The sequence below is a fragment of the Palaemon carinicauda genome, unplaced genomic scaffold (assembly GCF_036898095.1).
Source record: "Palaemon carinicauda isolate YSFRI2023 unplaced genomic scaffold, ASM3689809v2 scaffold27, whole genome shotgun sequence".
In the NCBI taxonomy this organism is placed as follows: domain Eukaryota; kingdom Metazoa; phylum Arthropoda; class Malacostraca; order Decapoda; family Palaemonidae; genus Palaemon; species Palaemon carinicauda.
Genome location: NW_027170351.1, coordinates 519,455 through 540,000, shown reverse-complemented (window position 1 = coordinate 540,000; position 20,546 = coordinate 519,455). Strand labels below are relative to the sequence as shown.

The 20,546-nt window shown below is 37.8% G+C and overlaps 2 long non-coding RNA genes across 2 annotated transcripts; one reads left to right on the top strand and one right to left on the bottom strand.

Moving 5' to 3' along the window:
- The first annotated feature begins 21 nt into the window (after window positions 1-21).
- LOC137636303 (uncharacterized) lies at window positions 22-5,874 on the top strand. Its single transcript, XR_011043029.1, has 4 exons — window positions 22-140; window positions 1,338-1,496; window positions 1,987-2,319; window positions 4,111-5,874. It is a non-coding gene; the product is annotated as an uncharacterized lncRNA (long non-coding RNA).
- Window positions 5,875-9,766: 3,892 nt separating this feature from the next.
- LOC137636317 (uncharacterized) lies at window positions 9,767-15,202 on the bottom strand. Its single transcript, XR_011043062.1, has 2 exons — window positions 12,403-15,202; window positions 9,767-11,039 (listed from the first exon to the last, which is right to left on the bottom strand). It is a non-coding gene; the product is annotated as an uncharacterized lncRNA (long non-coding RNA).
- Between the last annotated feature and the right edge of the window lie 5,344 nt (window positions 15,203-20,546).

Here is a 20,546-nt window from a genome sequence, read left to right as displayed (position 1 = left end):
TCTCTCTCTCTCTCTCTCTCTCAGTGCAGGATCCCTCAAGGTACCACAAAACAGAGGCCGTCCTGCCGGGACAGATGCCAGCCAGTTGGTTTATGTCTTCCACCCACCTAGAGGTGAGCCTCCACAGCAAAGAGTTCCAGGTATGTATTGGTAGAAAAAATTCAAATTACTTCCAATTTTGTCATTTGAGCTATAAATGTACACTCCCTTTAGCCTCCTCTATCTTATCCCTTTAACCCCCAGGCTATTTGGAAATTTCCAACCCTTAACCCCCAAGGGGTTATTTTTTTCCCAGCGCATTTTGCTGTATATTTTTTTTAAATTGCTCTAACAGCCTTAATTTTTGTCATAGAGAGGTCAGGTTGGTCTCATTCTCTTGGAAAATGCCTGAATTTTTAAAAAAAATTATCAAAAACATGAAAAAAAAAATTTTGTATAGCATTTTTTTGCAAGGACGTACCGGTACGTCCATGGGGGTAAAGGGATGGCTTTTGTGAAACGTACCAGTACGTCCTTTTGGGGGTAAAAGGGTTAACAGCAGAGCTGTATGGTATCCTGACTGTTCTTGAAAAAAAAGTAGCATTAATGTAAGAGGGAAATTTTACCATTTTTAGTGATGCAAGAAGTGTGTTGCAGGCATTGTCAGTTTTTTTAATCCTATGAACCCTTTAGTTTTAACCCTTTTACCCCCAGGCTATTTGGAAATTTCCAACCCTTAACACCCAAGGGGTTATTTTTTTCCCAGCACATTTTGCAGTATATTTTATTTAAATTGCTCTAACAGCCTTAATTTTTGTCATAGAGAGGTCAGGTTGGTTTCATTCTCTTGGAAAATGCCTGAATTTTTTCAAAAAATTATCAAAAACATGAAAAAAAAAAATTCATAGTATTTTTTTGCAAGGACGTACCGGTACGTCCATGGGGGTAAAGGGATGGCTTATGTGAAACGTACCAGTACGTCCTTTTGGGGGTAAAAGGGTTAACAGTTGACTGTTCTTGAAAAAAAGTAGCATTAATGAGAGAGGGAAATTTTACCATTTTCAGTGATGCAAGTAGTGTGTTGCAGGCATTGACAGTTTTTAAATCCTATGAACCCTTTAGTTTTAAATTTTTAAGAGTGGCTGTATATTTGTCGGTCTGCAGGCAAGGAAGTTTTAAGTTTTACTGAAAAAAGTAGCATTAATGAGAGGGAAATTTTACCATTTTTAGTGATGCAGGTAGTGTGTTGCAGGCATTGACAGTTTTTAATCCTATTAACCCTTTAGTTTTAAACTTTTTAGAGTGGCTGTATATTTATCGTTCTGCAGGCAAGGAAGTTAAGTTTTACTGGGTTCCAGGTCATGTGGGTGTGTCCGGAAATGAAGCAGTGGGCAAATTGGCAGAAGAGGCATTAGAAAAATTACTTCCTAGAAGATATCTACTTCATTTACCAGCTCCTGCATCACACGGAAAGAAGCGGTTTTACATACGTCATGGAAAAAAATGTTCTTAAACAGGTATATTTTATTTTAGTCAGGTGTTGATTCAGTAGAACTTCAAAAGTTCATAGTTGGAGCAAATGCTTTTTTGTTGACCAGGCGGACATGAGTCTTTTTATATTTTATATATGACATTTATTTTTGACGTTAATAGTTTATATATGACATATCTCTTTTGACATTACTTTTTCTAGAATGATTTATTGTTAATTTGTTCTCTTCAGTTATTTATTTCCTTATTTCCTTTCCTCACTGGGCTATTTTTCCCTATTGGAGCCCCTGGGCTTATAGCATCTTGCTTTTCCAATTGGGGTTGTAGCTTGGATAGTAATAATAATAATGATAATAGTAATAGAAAGGCTAGAGCATAAATCCTAGGTAATTCTTATATAAGATTATTTTTTCAGTGCCTGAATTTTTCATTATGTTTTCAGCTGGCCTTGACTGATAATTTTGTTTGTGTAACTTTCCTGAACCCAACACTATAGGTTGAATTTTATATTTTCAGATGTTAAATATCCATCCATATACCAAAGGCACTTCCCCCAATTTTGGGGGGTAGCCGACATCAACAAGAAACAAAACAAAAAAGGGGACCTCTACTCTCTACGTTCCTCCAGCCTAACCAGGGACTCAGCCGAGTTCAGCTGGTACTGCTAGGGTGCCACAGCCCAAAGCAATGGCTTTGACACTGCTCCCTGATAATGTCATGAGAAATTAAGAAGCCACCGGGAACTGGTTCGCTGTTGTGATGTCATTCTTCGTGTAGCAGGACTTCAGTTTGAGGCCCACCGATGTGTTTTAGCAGCCTGCTCTCCATATTTTGACTCAATTTTCAAAGGTACAGGAGTCTCTCTCTCTCTCTCTCTCTCTCTCTCTCTCTCTCTCTCTCTCTCTCTCTCTCTCTCTCTCTCTCTCTCTCTCTCTCAGTTGCATGTAAATTATTTTCATTAGATAATGGTTATCCAACATTCACTGCATCTCTCTCTCTCTCTCTCTCTCTCTCTCTCTCTCTCTCTCTCTCTCTCTCTCTCTCTCTCTCTCTCTCTCTCTCTCTCTCTCTCTCTCAATATAGTTGCATGTAGATTATTTTCATTAACAAATGGTTATCCAACATTCAGTGCATTTATGGCTTAAAAATATCCACCCAAAATTTTCCTAAATCTAGCTTGTATTTCATAACCATGGCCTGCATACTATCTTTTATTGAGAGGAAATTAGCGCATGCTTGTTAACTATTATATTTATGAAGTATTTTGATTTTCATAATTGTAGAGTATTCTATAGCAGAGTAGTAAGACCAGTGTTAATGTATGGATTTGAAATGTGGACTCTTAAGATAAAAATAGCAAGCAAAAGCTTGAGAGTAAGAGATGAGAATGCAGAGGTGGATAATGGAAATAGCACTGTTTGATAGATTGTAAAATGATGAAGTAAAAATGGTAGGTGTAGTGAAGATCACCGAGGTGATCAGTATGTCCCAACCGAGATGTTGTAGTCATGTGTTGAAGATGGACGGTGGGGAGAGAGGAGGCCTTGGGAGGAACTTTTTAGGGGGAGGAGATCGAGCGGGATGTAGAAAATTAGACGGCGAGAGGTAAGGTTGAGGGTGATATGGAAAGAAAAGGTTTGGTGGAAAAGGATGCCTTTGGTTGAAGGCATTGGAGAGGGCGTAGAACCAACCCCTTAATGTCGGGACAGTAGTGGGAAAGAAAAAAAGAGTATCTAAGAGTAGAAGTGTGTATCCAGGAAGGAGATACTGCTGTACTAGAAAATATTTCAATCCAGTGATTTCTTGCTGTAAAATCCTTTCTTGCATCTTTGAACCTTATTTGATATCTTTGTGCCCAACTGTTCCCCTTTTTTAACCCTTTTACCCCCAAAGGACGTACTGGTACGTTTCACAAAAGCCATCCCTTTACCCCCATGGACGTACCGGTACATCCTTGCAAGAAAATGCTATAAAAAAAAAAATTTTCCCATATTTTTGATAATTTTTTTTAAAAAATTCAGGCATTTTCCAAGAGAATGAGACATACCTGATCTCTCTATGACAAAAATTAAGGCTGTTAGAGCAATTTAAAAAAAATATACTGCATAATGTGCTGGGAAAAAAATAACCCCCTGGGGGTTAAGGGTTGGAAATTTCTAAATAGCCTGGGGGTAAAAGGGTTAACTTAATATTCCTATGGTGTCCACCTTACGTTCAAGTAAATTCTTAATAGCCTAGAGATGTGATTGCTTGGTTTTTCGAAGACTGTGTCGAGGAAGTCATTTCCGTTTCATATTGTTTAAAATTTGATATCACCAAAATTTTATATGGTACCTTTTAAGGTAATTAATGTGAATCTTATCATTAAACATCTTTGTACCCAGCTGTTTGCTTTTTTAACTTGATATTTCTCTGGCGTCCACCTTTCCTTAACGAAAAATATCTCTATAGCATAAAGATATGATTGTTTGGTCTTTTGAAGACTTATGTCAAGGAAGTTAGGTTAGGTTAGGTTTACCATTCTTGATGTGTAAGTTCTTCAATATCACCAGAACTTTTTTATCGTAGCTTTTCTGTGGTAGTTCATGTGTACATCAACTTTATAATAAAGTGATCTAATTATCTTCTCATATCTTTCAGGTATGCTTGCTCCCCTGTTTCGTATTTTGAAGGGGCCACGTTCCAGTAGTCGACATTCTCCTGTGGAGCAGCTGCACCTACTAGTTCGGCCTCGTCCCTCGGCCTTGGACATAATCTAAACGTTAACTTATGTAAATAAAATCTTGGTGTTATCTTTATAACCTTTGCAGTGAAGGATTTTGTTATTTTTACATTTTTACTGCCAAAATCATGAAACTTAGTGGTTTTTATTATCTATTTTGACTCTATGTTAGAGTGAAACAATTGTGGTTTTTATCTATTTTGACTTATGAGATTTGGTTCTGGTATACAGTATATGTTTGCTTTGATCTGAAGAAATTTTCAGGTTGAGGAATATGTAGACAGTAATTTCAAACATTATGTAACTAGTCTTCTAAATCATTGGGAAGACACTAATGAATTGGAGGTATGGGGCCAGAACCATTATAGGTTTATTCATGAATTATATCTTGGGTCAATGTTGAAAGCTGTGAATTGAGTTACTCTGTAGGGGAGTAATATATTTCAATAGGATTGCCCCTGTAGAGGAGTTGAAATAGGATTGCTTTAAATATGAGTAATATGCTGTATTAGAATTGTCTTAAGTGGAGTAAATAGATATTTTTTTTTGTATTGAATATTTCTGCTAAAATCCCATTTTAGATTTTTTTAATTTGTGAAATGGAGACTAGATTCCAAACCTTTATGTTAAATTTAACTGGTGTGACAGGAGTTAAGTCACTGAAGGAAGTCAAAAATTCTTGGATTATTGATAACTTAGATGTTTAGTAAAGTTTTGTCCAATGTTCTGTCAAACTAAAGAGAAAATTATTCATTTTGTCTGTTGTTAATAGTTTCCGTCTCTGACAAGCCATTGAACTCCTCTCTCTGTTTTCCTGGCATTCTTTCACCTGAATACTTCTACAAATTTAACATTATCATTGTCAACTTTTATAGACGCATTAGTTCTCAACTGTTTTGATCATTTATGACATTCCCATGCAGCCTTACAGTACTTACGGAAGTGCCATATCTTGGACGGTGGGGGGTCAATTGCCTCCACCTCAACCTCTCCCTGCCTCTAGCCATTTGTATCACTTCATTTGTTTGTATAATTACCCTCAAAGACCACCACAATACTGTCCATGTACTTTATTCCCTGCTTTCCCCCCTCATCCTCCCAGTGAGACATTGGTGCTCAATTTTCTCTCCTTATGAATAGCCCAGCAAAACTCTGTTTTGTCACTTATTTCCTTTGCCGTTGCTCTTTGCACTCCAAAACTTGCCATTATGTTTTCATTTGTTACTTTGTCCATCCAAGGCATTCTGAGCATACTCTTGTAAAATATCATTTCTGCTGTATTTATCTTGTTTCTCAACCCTCATTATTGTCCAGCTTTCCGACCCATCCTTAAGGGTGGACCACACATATGTTCTTAAAGCCCTAATTCTTGTTTGTACACCAACTCTATTATATATCGGCATATTTTTTTATATTTTTAAATGCATTTTTGTTATCAGGATTCTCTTATTTCTCATTTTTTCTCTACCATCTTGAGTCGCCATACTACCCAGGTAAACAAAGTTGTTTGATTGTTGTAACTTATTGCCAGTGTCAGCAATGATCACTGTCATATACATAATGTTATTTATATTGACACTTCCAATACTGATACCGTATCTATAGTGTTTCTCAAGGTATTTTCCCCATATATTAAAGATAGGTTTGGAGACAAAACTCATCCCTGGTGCATTCCTCTCTCTATTTCTATCATTGCAAATAGGTTTGGAGACAAAAACATTCCTGGTGCATTCCTCTCTCTATTTCTATCATTGCAAATAGGTCTTGGGACAAAATGCATCCCTGGTGCACTCCTCTCTTTATTTCTATCCATGATATCAGATTGTTATTGATGTTGACTCCAGTATGTTGAAAACGAGTCTGTCTTTTCCATCTAGGTTTAATCTTAGCGAGATTAGTATTAGGTATGTTCCTCACTTCTATTTTGTTTACTTTTGGTCTTCATTTCCATTTTCTACTGTACTGTGATTGCTTGGAACTTGTAACTTATTAAAATGGGTCTTGTTACTTTCACTTTTTACTTTTACGGGTTTATTTCTCGCCCTTCATCAGACACTAAAGTCTGTTCAGGCGGGCCTTGGTGTGGGAAAATAATTTCTTTCCAGTTAATATTTTGCTCTGTATCTTATCAGTTATTTCGCTAGCATTTGTATTCAGGCTTAATAGTTTTCAGGTCACTATTATAACACTTTCTGAAAAGATAAGTCTTCAGGTTTTTCTTGAAAGCTGCCACATTTTTGCTATTCTTGACATCAAGTGGAAGGTTGTCAACTTTGTTCAAGAATTTATTTTTTATCTTGGGTTGACATATTCATCAGTAATTTCTGTAATCTGGCCTTCCTGTCACATTGTTTACGAACACCTTGTATAATTACATTTTCAAACTTTTTCATTAGCTATAATTCTTCACTATAGAGAAAAGCATTTCTGCATTGGCTACAAATTCTTGTGGAGTTACACTTGATATGATAGTTGTCCACTGTCTTATGAACCTGAATTCCTTTCATGTCCTCTTTTGTAATTCATACCTGAATTCCTTTTATGTCTTTTGTCCCTAATTTCCTGGGCCTGTTTACTGGTCCGCTTATAGTTATTCTCATATTTACTGGTTTTCTACAAATTCTTAGGTATTTCTGGAATACTGTATAGTCCTATTTTATTGTTTAGTGCAGACCTTTTTATAAATTGATAACTATTTCTTTTTTATCTCTTGCTTGAAGGGCCACTCACGCACAGTATTCTATATTATTTCTTTTCATGTTTTATTTTTTATAATTTATGAAATATCCATTATAATGTTAGATTTTAAAAATATTTCAACTGTTCATTACTTGTAGTTTGTTAATTTCCTTGTTTTCTGAACTTTCTGGGCTATATTTCCCTGTTGGAACCCTTGGGCTTATAGCGTACTGCTTTTCCCATTAGAGTTGTAGCTTATCTGGTAATAATGATATGACTTTTTTTTATCCTGTGTTTAATCCAATTTTCAAGTCAACTTTAAGAATTTCTTTTTCTTGGGTCTTCATCGGGAATATATGTAATCGATTCTTCCTTCCATGTTCTTTATATGAACATCTTGTTTAATACACTTCAAACTTTGTCGCTAGACAACTCTTCACTACATATATAAACGTTTCTATGTTGACTATAACTTAGGGGTTTCTATGTTGACTATAACTTAGGGGTTTCTATGTTGACTATAACTTAGGGGTTTCTATGTTGACTATAACTTAGGGGTTTCTATGTTGACTATAACTTAGGGGTTTCTATGTTGACTATAACTTAGGGGTTTCTATGTTGACTATAACTTAGGGGTTTCTATGTTGACTATAACTTAGGGGTTTCTATGTTGACTATAACTTAGAGGTTTCTATGTTGACTATAACTTTGGGGTTTCTATGTTGACTATAACTTGACTATAACTTAGGGGTTTCTATGTTGACTTGATATGATGGCTGTCCCCTGTCTTCTCTCTGTCTTGTAATTCATACATGAATTCCTTGTGTAATTCAAACCTGAATTCCTTGTGTAATTCAAACCTGAATTCCTGGTGTAATTCAAACCTGAATTCCTTGTGTAATTCAAACCTGAATTCCTTGCGTAATTCAAACCTGAATTCCTGGTGTAATTCAAACATGAATTCCTTGTTAGTCTGGATTTTCTTCTACCAAATTAGATGTTGTAGACCTTTTTTAAATTGATGACTTTTCTCTTTTAGCTCAGACCTTTTTTAAATTGATGACTTTTCTCTTTTAGCTCAGACCTTTTTTAAATTGATGACTTTTCTCTTTTAGCTCAGACCTTTTTTAAATTGATGACTTTTCTCTTTTAGCTCAGACCTTTTTTAAACTGATGACTTTTCTCTTTTAGCTCAGACCTTTTTTAAATTGATGACTTTTCTTTTTTAGCTTGACAGAACATTGGTCAGAATAGTGCTTACAGTAAGGGAAGTAAAATTAAAAATTAAAATGTGCAGTTGATAGGTTCGATAACGTCAAAGCATAGGTAGATTCAATGACATTTTTATAGCAATTAGAATTTCTTTGTTTTCGTGTTAGAAAACTGGTCCAAAGTAAATTTATTCATTAGGCTTATATTGGCTGTCTGAGAGTTGGGTCATTTATAATTTGTGTAGAGCCTCAGTGAATTTTTTTTTTACCATTGGCTCAAAGTGTTTATCATTTGTCTTGTTGAATAGAGTTTCATGATGAGTAAAATCAAATGGCAGAAGAAGGGATTTTAAGGTAAATCACATATTTAGTGTTTTATTATAATTTATAAGTATTGTATTATAAATTGTATCTGGAGACAGTTAAGTCACGGGAATTTGTTCCTATGCAAATTCAAACCATCGTTCAGATAAGGGGTATGTTTTCAGCCTGATGCTGGAGCGCCACTGAATAGTTTAACGAGCAGTTAAGCAACAGGTTGGACCAAGGGGGGAGGAGTGTCGCCCCCCTGTCAAGGTCTCTTCACTTTGGTTTCTGGCCGCATCAAACTTTTTTTCTTTTTTCTTTTTCAGGAAGTGAATGCTGTCTACAGATGTGAAGTGAGACACTCGATTGTGGGAAGATGGACTTTACATCCAGGTTATTTTTATCACTGAACCTGCTGTAGATCCACACCCTGTGCTCTTGTTAGGGGCATGATGTTTGCAGTCAATCCCATATGTCGAGTGTTAGTTGTGACCTCTTTGTGGTGGCAGACGCATGCTTTGAGGGGGAAGGAAGAGCTATGCTTTTTCTTCACGCTTATCACGTGCTTCTGCTTTAGCTGCTGCTTTGCTTACTCTGGCTCAATCCCCAGGGAATGTTATAAGAGCAAGGAGCCCTCTGATGTACGTCTGTGAGCTCTCAAGTTCTGGTGGCATATGCGGTTCATCCTGCAATTGCCCCAACCCTTAGAGGTTGGAGGCTCTTCTCCATTTGCCTACCACTGAGGATGAGTGTAACCTAAGGAGGTTTTGGTCCCCTTAAGTCTTTCAAGTACAGTAGGCTGATCCTTGTCATTGTTTCTGATAGTGTCAGCAGTGGCTTCCCTCCCTCGGGCAGGGAGGACCGTTTCACAGGTGGCAGGGGGTTACCTGTGCATCTCCTTCACCAAGTCACCCATCCCCCCCTTTCCCTTGTGCTGCATCTCGACTTCTGCTTTAGGGTTAGCTCCCCTGTAAATGTGACTATCCCTCCTCGAGATATTATTCCCCAGTGTTGTGGTTCCTGTTATAGCAACCCCTGTGGTTTCTTCTAGTCATCCCTTGGTTCTCTCAGACTTAATTTCCTGTGCTGTTAGTGCCTGAATGGAGGGTGGGAAACATGCACCTTCTTCCTCGTTGTCCTCTTTGGTTTCTGACTATTAACGTCTTAGATGAAGAAGTAGAGAAAGTCTTGGTAGCTGTGTGAAGGGCTCCTTATTGACACTTCAGTTCCCAAGGGCCAATGCAAAGGTCGAGGGTCACGACTTCCATCTGCCCCATTAGAGCCAGGCTTGGGTCCCTTGCTACCAGAATGGTGCTATGGCTCTGTTTTTTTAGGCCCACAGGGCTAATGTATGTGGCCTGGGTTGTTATCTTTAGTCGCAACTTCAATCCTCGGTCCCACTGTGACTGTCCTTAGGTTCTGGACTGCCTCTATAGCCACTGATGCTACAGCTCCGTTTTTCCGGCACCGACTCCACCCAGTGTCGCTGCTTACTACCCTCTTCCCATTGTTCCTCTCCCCTTTTCTCTTTTGCCAAGAGTATACGCATCCATTCTTTCAATGTTGCCAAGAGCCCTTGCCTTACAGGCTAAGGTAAGAGCGATTTTGGAGTGGATCGCAGAAAGAATTCCATCAGATGACAACTTTATGCTTTCAGTGAATCTGAAAGATGCGTACTTTTATGACAACTTTATGCTTTCAGTGAATCTGAAAGATGCGTACTTTTATTACCTGTGCATCAGATCATTATTAGTGCTTCCCTTCTGTAATGGTTTCATATGCTATTTTCATGTCTAGGCTTCAATCTGGGTACTGCTCCTCAGGAGTTTGTTCAGATGATATTCTGGGTAGTAATTTACGGACCCCTTTATGGAATACGGTACGTTCAAATGTGGATGTATTATAAGTCGGTGATCCTGTTCTTCATATGTCGGTAGTGACATGATCAACTTTCCGCTTTCGTCATGATATTCTAATTGTGATAATTAAGGCAAAGTTGAATTTCTTACCCCAGCTGAGGTTAAAACACTTGGCGATGCTGGTAAGTTATATTTGATTACACAAAATAATCTTGGCTACTGTTCTGCACTTGAGGAGCTGGTACGGTACCTCAAAAGCAAGTGGCTTTGCACGAGATCTCTTCAGGTACTTTTTGAAGAAACTGCTTCGTCACCGGCGATTGCCATCCCTCGTGCTGATGGGAATAGGAGACTTGGTTAGATCTTACCTCTTGGCTAAAGAGGAACCCTTGTATGAGAGTCCCACTCTACTTCGCATCTTGACATGCAATGGTATGCGGATGTGTCACGGGTTGCTGCACGCCTTAACAACAGGGTTGTCATATTTGTGGTCAGATGAAGCAACTACTTTTGAAGTCCTGGTATTATCAGCCATGCTACAAGCCTTCCAATAACGTTAAGGAGACATCCAGTTAGTTGCTGACACACCACCACGTGTAGCTCTACAAGTTGAGAAAGCAAATGCATTTCAGGACATTACATGCTAGGGAGTTGTCAGTTGGGAACATTCCTGGCAAGGAGAATGGGCTGGCAGAATCACTTTAGTTGCCAATGGTCATAGTGGTCCCTACATCCAGATGTATCAGATAGGATTCTGGTTGTAGGGCTCTACGGAAATCGACACTGGTTCACCTTACGGCTAGATAATAAGTGCCTTAGGTTTCCCCCCCCTTATCAACCCCATGATCAGTATCAAAGTTGCCTTCCAACATCCATGGGATAACTAGAATGGTTACACCCAGTCAACATTCAATCCTGTTCCTTTTGCTAATCTGTTGTGGGGTATTAGACCAGTACACGTTGATTCGAGTGGCTCCCATATGGTTTCCTGCTCTACCTTGCCGAGATCCCAAACGAACTCTCTTGGCTCTCAAGTTGGATCATTTTTACACCAGATCGCAGAGTTTCAGTTCTCCCTGGCTGGGAGAAGCTCCTCTCGGTTGCATAAGTCGAGGCTACCCTCAGACTTGAGCTTGGTACTTCTGATGGTAGAGGATAGAACTCTCCTCAGTCTTGCTGTTTTTAATACCTTGTTCAAGCCTTTTTAGAGAAGATCTCAGTCAGGATTCTGACTAGCAAGACTGTCTTTGTTGCCTTATAACCAGTGAAAAGGTTAGGAGAGTGACTTGATATCTCTGCCTTAGTCTTCTATTCTAAGAGGTGTAGGAATTCCTTAGTCTAGTACCAAAGCCCATGGAAAAATTCTTTCGCTGATGGGACATAATTCCAAGTTTGAGTCCTCTATCCCATCTCTGTGTAGAGCTGCAAGTGGTGTGGAGAGGAGGCTTTTGTGGCTCTCTTTAGGGTTTTGCAGTGGTGTCTGAAGAATCCTGGTGTCTGTAACTTCTCTAGCACGGGCAGAATAGAGTAAAGTGTCTTGAATCCTATCTCTTTCGGACTTGAGGAGTCTATTAGTAAAGCATATACTAAACCTAGACTGCTGAGAGATTCTAGGTAGGACTGGAACTCTCGAGATCTCTTCAGGTACTTTTTGAAGAAACTGCTTCGTCACCGGGGATTGCCATCCCTCGTGCTGGTGGGAATAGGAGACATGGGCAGATCTTACCTCTTGGCTAAAGAGGAACCCTTGTATGAGAGTCCCACTACTTCGCATCTTGACATGCAATGGTACGCGGATGTGTCACGGGTTACCGCACACCTTAACAACAGGGTTGTCATATTTGTGGTCAGATGAAGCAACTACTTTTGAAGTCCTGGAATTATCAGCCGTTGTAGTGCTACAAGCCTTACGTTAAGGAGACATCCAGTTGGTTGCCGACACCACCACCTTATGTGTAGCTCTACAAGCTGAGAAAGCAAATGCATTGCAGGACAACATTCCATGCCAGGGAGTTGTCAGTTGGGAAAATTTGTGGCAAGGAGAATGGGCTGGCAGAATCAATTTAGTTGCCAATGGTCATAGTGGTCCCTACAACCAGATGTATCAGATGGGCTTCTGGTTGTAGGGCTCTACGGAAATAGAGCACTGGTTCACCTTACGGCTAGATAATAAGTGCCCTAGGTTTCCCCTCCTCCTTATCCATGGTCTGTATCAAAGTTGCCTTCCAACATCCAAGGGATAACTTGAATGGTTACACCCAGTCTCCATTCAATCCTGTTCCTTTTGCTAATCTGTTGTGGGGGTATTAGACCAGTACTCGTTGATTCGAGTGGCTCCCAGATGGTCTCGTGGGAATGGTTTCCTGCTCTGCTTTGTCGAGATCCCAAATGAACCCTTGCCCCTCATGAGTTGGATCATTTCTACATCAGATCGCAGAGTTTCAGTTCTTCCTGGCTGGGAGAAGCTCCTCTCGGTTGCACAAGTCAAGGCTACCCTCAGACTTGAGCTTGGTATTTCTGATGGTAGGGAATAGAACTCTCCTCAGTCTTGCTGTTTTTTAATAGCTTGTCCGAGCCTTTTTAGAGAAGACCTCGGTCAAGATTCTGACTCGCAAGACTGTCTTTGTTGCCTTATAATCGGTGAAAAGGATAGGAGAGTAACTGGATATCTCTGCCTTAGTCTCCTATTCTAAGAGGTGTAGGAATTCCTTAATCTAGTACCAAAGCACATGGAAAAACACTTTCGCTGATGGGACATAATTCCAAGTTTGAGTCCTCTATCCCCCTCTCTGTGTAGAGCTGGAAGTGGTACGGAGAGAAGAGGCTTTAGTTGCTCTTTTTAAGGTTTTGCAGTGGTGTCTGAAGAAGCCTGGTGTCTGTAACTTCTCTAGCACGGGCAGAATAGAGTAAAGTGTCTCTAATACTATCGCTTTCAGAATTCAGGAGTCTATTAGTAAAGTATATACTGTACCTTGACTGCTGAGAGATTCTAGGTAGGACTGGAACTCTCAAAGTTGACTTTAGCCCCAACCTTATCTTCTCAGAATCTTGCAGGGCAATAAGGAATAGGGTGTGTATGCTGTAGACCATGTTCACGGTCTTTATTCTGCATGAGTACCCGCAAGTCTTGACGCATTTGTTTGGTCTTGTGGTGGCTGCTCAATTAGTGGTGTAGCTAGCCCTGTTCTCTTACAAGACAGTAAGCATCTTGTCTAGTAACATATAGATGCAAGTCGGGTATGAAGCCTGAATGACTGGCACTCCTCCATTCTTTCTGGTCCTATCTTAAGGTCAAAGTGTTTCTATCTAGATCTGACTTTGTTAATTAACTAACTTTAAGAGTTCCATTTCTTAGATCGTGAAGAACTTCTATCCTCCCTGGATGAGGGTGAGGGTTGTGGAATATATACTAAATCTTGGGTCTCCACATGCCTTTTAAGTAATTTGTATTTTCCCTAGCTATACAAACCAGTCATTTAGATTATACTTCCTTCAGCAACCACACCTCTTGGTCATTTCACTTGTAACTATTGGTTTTCTGTTGTCATTTGTAGTTTCAACAGTTGACACCATTAACCTTGGTTGCTTTCCTGGTTTTTTCTCGTTCTTGCGCATTTCAAAGAAGTCTTGGAAAGTAATTGGCCTGCGTCGTCTCCTCTACATTACATTTGATAAGCAAGAAGTAATGTTCTTTATTGTAACCATTTGGACCTGCTTTGCATTTTTCATTGCAATTTCTTTTAATTTTTCTTGACATGGTTCTTATCAACCACCAGATAAATTCTTCTGGTTGATGAATTGGTCACTCGTTCAAAATAATGGAATTCTGTTAAATATCTTTTAAGGTATGGTTATATCTGTACCTTGGTTTTATTTTACTGCACATGGCTGCTTCCTTACCATGTTCCCAAGGCCTGTAGGAAACTGCCTCTCTGAATACTGCTATTAATGGTTGCTTTTTCTAATTCTGAAGAAGTTTATTAAAGGTTCCTGGACTTGTAGCCTTTTGCTACTGTGTTTGGCTACCTTGCAACTGCACTTTGTAATTGTTCTTCCAGCATGGTTTTCAACTTTTGTACCTTTATTCTCTACTCCAATTGCGCTGTTTTTGCCACCTTTCTTACAGCTGGGCTTCCAATCTTTGCTATAGTGCAACTGTACTGTTTTCACTACCTTCTAGCGGGGTTACCAACCTCCTTATGTGTGGTTCAACTGCGCATATTGCTACTGTACTTGCAGCTAGGGTTCCAATCTGGACCTTCGGCCCCTAGTGCACTTTTTGCCACCTTTCTAACTATAGGTTTTCCAACCTGTGGACCTTTACACTAGTGCAATTGTTCTACCAGTTGGGTTTCCAATCTCTGGACCTTTGCTCTATTGCAATTTTTACCACCTTTCTTCCAGCATGGTTTTTAACCACTGGAATTGCAACAGCCAATTTATACCCCATGGGTGTAACAACACTAAATATCCTACCAAATGAACACCATTGGAAGAGACTTATTCTGTTAAATCTCTCCTTACACCCTAGCCAGGTTTTGTACCACCCGTGACTTTACTCCCTAATGTTGTATTGCTGATAGCTTTTATGCTTTAGCCTGACTAACTGACCAGATATAATCTTATAATGTACTAAAGCTATTGTGTGTAGAGTAGAAAATATTACAGCACACGTCCATTTTCAATTTGAGACTGTGCCAGTTGATTAAGGTATGAATTAATGAAGATCAAAAATGAAAAACTAATATAAATTGATCTTTGATTAAAGGTACTGCCTTTAGTGCAAGCTGCTTGTTGCTAAAATGAGTATAAATAACAGTTCAAACTGAATTTGCTTTGTATAGTGTAGGCAATATTGAACAAGCTAGCTTTGCAACAAACATCTTGCACTAAAGGCATTTTTTCAAGAGTCCTTAATAAAGACTGAATTACATGTAAAATAATAAAGTAAAATGTACAAGAGGATACAATAAAAATCAAAGAAATAAACATGGTAATTTTATTAACATATATATATACCTTACATAAATTAAAATTTAAAATGCCTAAATGCATCTCTTGGGTTGCATGGGGCAGGGAGTGCAGTGTGGCCACCCACCTGAAGAGGAGGAAAAAGGAAAGAGGAAGAGTTGATGGAGAGGAATGGGATCCCAGACACTTCTTTTTCATAACCCCCTTCTCTCTCCCTCCCTCCCTACCCCCTTTTCTTATTGACTTATATGTATGATTCTTTCCCTCAGTGTCTCTCCTCTCTCTCTCTCTCTTTCTCTCACCCAGGTCTCTTTCCAACCTGTTTTCTCCAGATGTTCAGTTCTTTAATTTTGGTCTGGAATACGTCATTTAATATTACCATGTTAAGTAGTAGAATTGGCTTATTGGAATATGATGTTTTAGAGTAACCCTTAAATAGTTCAAGTCAGTAAGTTTCAAGTGTCCATCAAAAAGGGCTTAGTCATGTTCCTCATAAAAAAATGAGTGAAATAAGTTTTGCATTCAAGAATCATAAACTTTCTCATAGTGAGGTTACTTTGATCCAATTATTTTTGGTACAGAAGTTTTCTAATGAATAAATACCAGGATTTAACCTGTGATATTATTTCTGTAGATTATTCAAATGCAAATCTAGAAATGGTGGTCAACAGAAAACACAAGTACATGATTTGGTATATATTTACATGAGAAAATAACAGACTTTACATGGATAAGGAAATATTTCAAATTCTTCATGTTTCCCAAAGGAACAGGAAAGCACTGTCTCCATAACTTAGCAAAATTGTTTTTATTTATAAAAAGAGAAAATGAAAACCCAACCAAGGCCCACCCCAGGTCCCACCTAGTAACAAATGATTAAAGCAGTTTACATTCTTTAAAAAAAGGTGTTACTAGGTCCTTGAATGTTTTCATTTTCTCTCTTTTTTTTCTTTTTTTTTAGCAATTTATTTTCATACACGGATTAACATAGCATAATTATAAACTGCTTATTTTACTGCTTACATTCTAACCTTCAATATTACTGGTTGAACAATCTTATAATAAACTCAAACTAAACTTTAAATTACATTTTAAAAATTTATTCTAAATTTGCTGCTTGTCTTAAAATAAACTCAAACAAAACTTTAAAATTACATTTTAAAAAATTTAAATTTGCTACTTTGTTTCAAAATTTCTTTGGTTGCTAAAAAGGCCACATTATATTCAGAAGAGATAAGATACAAAATTTTTTATCTAAAATATCATCCTCGGTCAAATGCAAGTAAAAGTCACTTTAATAAAATGGTATCAAAAGACCTTAAAGCATTTCTCGCATTAGCAGTAATTGCGGAAATATTTCTATCCAATTTCCATTAAAAATTGCCCGAAATCCGTAAACACCAAAATGTACAGACAGAGACACAGAATATTTCATGGGTCACACGCATCCATCTCTTGAGCCATGAGAATTTTCCAAAGAGAACCATAGCCAATATTTGACCGAATCCTATGCGAACCTCTTACGCTCGACTTGTAACAAATCCTGAATAGAAGAACCATGGTATCGCCAAGTGCTTATCAGAGCTATGTGAGGAAAACGTCATCAGCTGAATACAGTATGAAACACTTGTGTAGGCTTGCCATTATTAATCGGCATTTCAACTCCCTTTCAGTTTTTTAATATGGAATGCTGATGCCCAGGGTATATGAGTCACCTCTGTTCAACAAATAACCAAATGACGTTTCAAAACCAACTTAAGAAACACACTTCCAAGTATTATGAAGTAAATGAAATCATGACAAATCAATTAAATTGGTTTTGCTTCAGCATGTAAATGCAATAATTTTGTAACTTTATCTATGTTACAAGGAAGAAAAATTAAGTACAGCACTGCAAGATACAAGAAAGCACAGTAATGACATAAGGGTCCAGACACCTACTGTAACTTCTCAAATGTTTGATCACAAAATTGAACATCTTCCAATAATTCACTACATAAGTAGTTTCATTTGAAAGTACCAAACTGTATATTAATGCCCTTCAGTTACAATCTATATTTCATGGTAGTTTAAGTCCAAAATAAAGAAGTGAACTATACAAAAAATCCTGACTACGAAACATGGTCATCGAGTTACCAAAATCCAGAAAATGCCGATACAAGAATATCTATTAAAAGTAAAGAATCACTTCTTGCATATGTTCTGCAAAGAAAGGGCTATTCATCAAACCTGTCCGAGATGTGAACTTGCTGTTAGATTAGATATTATCTTTACATTATTACATTGAAGGAAAGTTGATGGAATCACATGCAAGTGAGTACAATATCCTACATTGAAAAATTTCTTTGGCATCTCAATGCAATAAAATCTGAAACTGTATCATAAAGAAAAGAGAACCCAGCTGGAATAAAGGTGGCAAAAACATACTGCATATATGCAGTGTAACATGTAAAAGATGCCATCCTCCAAAATAAGTTAATGTAAGTCATCGTGAACATAGATCAGATCTTTAGGGAAATTCCCAAAGCATGGAAAGAATTCTTTAACTGCGAAAGCAATCATGAGATTGACTGGCACACGCCTAGTTCAAAGGATTCTGCAACATTTCCCAGATCTAAAACCTATAGGCCTTCTATGTAAGTAAAGATCATGATGGTATGACAACCTTAGAGGATTTCTTCAAGTACATAAGGCATAACCTGGAGCAACCTCATCTTAGAAGTCAACACTCAGAGGCTTTTAAGAGAGACCTTAGAAGACTTGAGAAGTCAGTACAAGAAACTATCAAAGTAAGGTCACAAGTAGTCTATGTACTTGAGTGCCAAGAATACTTAAAATTTCATTTCCAAAAATGATTTTGGATTACAGACTGCATATATGAAATATCAATGAGGTTTTATGAGTCAATCCCACAAGGATATGAGGCTAAGGATGCACGACGGCAATACCTGTACTAGGAAATCAAGAAATGCTACTTTTCCAGTGCTGTAGTTCCCTCCTAAACCTCTATTAGGAAGATGCAATAAGAGGAAATACAAAGAGAAGCAATTCAATACTCAAACATCACTGCAAATTACAAACATTTACATTGCCAACAGTAAACCAAACTACGAAAAAGACCCAACCTCTCATCACTATACCTGGCAAATGTGGTGTACATGGATAAGTACTACAAACGGAAAAATTGATTCTATACGACTCAAGTTACCTTAAAGCTTGAAATGACCTTCAACTTTCCACTAACTAATGGGACTCCACCAACGTAAAAGAATAAAAGTCCTGCCTATCGGCTTCTCTCTATGCACTTTTATAATAAAACAGTTCAACTACGGAGCATTTGGCATCCTTAATGTTGCAGATGCAAAACAAAGGATCAAATGACCATAAAAAAATTTCTATAGGATGTGGATCACTTCATCAAGACTGGAGATTTGAGTACAGAACTATGACAGATGTCAACCAACAATATCTGGTTTCTCATTGCCACTATCAATGTAGTTTCATTTATGGAATGAAAATAGAGGTTAATTCATTAGATTAACTTTGATATAAAAATATCTACAAATACATTTCTACCTTCAATATTTCCTTTCCAAGTATCCGTGTGTATGACCAATTCAAAATGGGAAACCAGACTTAAAACTTATTTCCAAAGAAACAAGGGAAAAAATGAATATGACAATTAACTTATTGTCAGAATTCATCAAAAAAGGCTATCTGCCACTAGAATTATTTAAGAAAAGTAACGAGAGAAAGGCAATTCCTTCACAGAACACTGAGACAAACAGCATTCAAAGATAATGCCCTCAATAATACAATTCAAACAGGATTTCATTTCCTTTTGCTCTTTCTACACCTGGCTATCTGATAACCAGACTTTTCTTGCTACAATTTTCATCTCTCAATAAAGAACAAATGATCCGCTAGTCAAAAGAAAGTAGGAAGTTGTCTTGGTAGTCAGGTGGTAAAACTACTAAAACATTATTTAATCAGAAAACCTTTTTAATCAGCTTCAATTAAACAACAGAGGCAGAATAAAAGAGTCACTAAATAAGACTTGAAAGACTGATTCCATTTCAAATTAGTATCAATGGAGGCAGAAAACCACCACCGATATACTATTCATGCAGTTTTAACCTTCCTTTAAAGAATGAACATGACATTGGTTTATACTTGCAGCCCTCCTGATTGGAAATGGTAAATAAAGTCACCATGGACATAGATGAGAAGTTCTTTAGGGAAATTCCCAAACAGAGAAAAGGGTCCAAGTTATAACCTTTTATAGCTCAAACACAAAAGAAAACAAGAACAATTACAAAGAGTGAAAGGTTAAGGGAACTTAACCATTAAAGACAAAAAGGTCTTTCCTACCTCTTGAAGGAAGGAAGCCTAGACTAAATCAATTTCATTTCTTAAATGTAGACCAATGGTTGCCAAATTTCTTAATAGAAATCTTGAAATTAGTGCATGGTACAAACTATGGAGCATAAAGTTGAACCCTAATAAAACTTAAAGTATAATGACAAGTAGGTTGAGGACAGTGGCTCCTTAACATCCAGACCTCTACATTGGCAAGGTCTGTTAACGTTATATGGATTATTTTCCCCGTTGGAGCCCTTGGGATTGTATCATCCTATTTTTCCAACTAGGGCTGCAGCTTAGCTGGAAATCACAGTGATATCAATGTGGCGAGGAGGGATATAGGTGCGGTATAGAACTCAATTAAGTTTAGGTGTGATTCTTGATTGCAAATTCACTTTTAAAAACACATTTAGTTTCTTCAATTGCACAGAAAAAGTTGGCTTCTTGAGAATATCTTTTATGATTTCCAGTGATTAGTCTATCGACAAGGAATGTTTCAATTCTTTCATTCTACCATGATACAGTACTGTTGTCCTGTCTGGTCTTACAGTGCTGACTTTCATATCAATTTGTTGGACAATAACTTGATATAATAAATTCATTATTCCTGATCTGGATATTCCCTGGGAACTTTGTTGAATTACTTCTTTATGCATATTACATAGGATTCTTCTTTTACATTCAGATCTTCCCAGTCTGTACCATCTTGTATGTAGAACTAGGTGATAAATTTTGCACATTTAGACATGTTTTTAATATTCAAATAAGCCATATATTATCCTCCTCCTAATATCTGGATTCTCTCTATACCTCAGGGGAAAACTATTCAAAGATAATAGCTTCTGGTTGGCCCGGGAATCGAGCCCGGGTCCGAGAAACTGAGGTGACAGTGACATACCATCTAGCCGTTAATTCTAAATTTGGCCTTCTCCATCAAAAGGCTCGACACTACACAGTATTCTAGAA